Genomic DNA, 875 nt, shown 5'->3' with positions numbered 1-875 from the left:
TTGTTCCTCTGCTCAATCCTGCTTTCCAGGATCCTTGTTATTTCTAGGTTAGATTTCTCAGGTTTGTCCTCTTGTACTGTCCCCAGGTCCCCTGCAAATGTCACTGCCCTTTCTGTTTTCTCTAATGTCAGTGTTTTTCAGGTTTTTTGTTTTTGTCTTTTTCTGCAGCATTTAATCTGTTGTTATTTGTTTTATGACTGTTTTTAATTATCACAATAATGATTTGTTTCTTTTAATTCCTCCTGAAGTCTTCTTTTTATATTGCTTTCTCTGTATTATTGGTTTTAGTTTCAGAGATACAATGCTCTTTCTTGAAAATTACAAAATAAACTAGAACATTTTGGGGAAATTTCTCCTTCAAAGAGGACAATTTTTTCTCTATTAGACTGGTCTCTTTTTTGGATTATTTACATTTTTTTTAGAATTACATTTAGGTTGATAAATTAGGTTTTTAGTTGTGTCTATTTGTATTACATTTTAGTGGATGCTATAGGGTTTATAATATACATCTGTAATTTTTCATTGTCTATTTAGAATTAATATTTTCACATGAAATGTAGCGCTCTTTCAACTATGTAGGTTCGTTTATTCCATCTCTATCCCTTACGTTTTATTTATTATATGTATTACATCTACATACATTATAAACCCTAACAAAATATTATTGTTGTTTTTGCTTTAAGCAGTTATATGTAGTCTAAAGAAATTAAGAGGAATACATAGTCCTATATATTTATCAGATATTTGCCATTTCTGATGTGCTCCGTTCCTTCCTTAAGATTTTGCTTCACAAATCAACAACGCCATTGAAAAATGGGCAAAGGACATGAACAGACACTTCTCAAAAGAAGACATACAAGTGGCCAAAAAGAGTA

This window comes from Macaca mulatta, chromosome 2 (assembly GCF_049350105.2).
Source record: "Macaca mulatta isolate MMU2019108-1 chromosome 2, T2T-MMU8v2.0, whole genome shotgun sequence".
Classification (NCBI taxonomy): Eukaryota; Metazoa; Chordata; class Mammalia; order Primates; family Cercopithecidae; genus Macaca; species Macaca mulatta.
The sequence above is the reverse complement of the archived record's forward strand: the minus strand, read 5'-3'. Positions refer to the sequence as shown.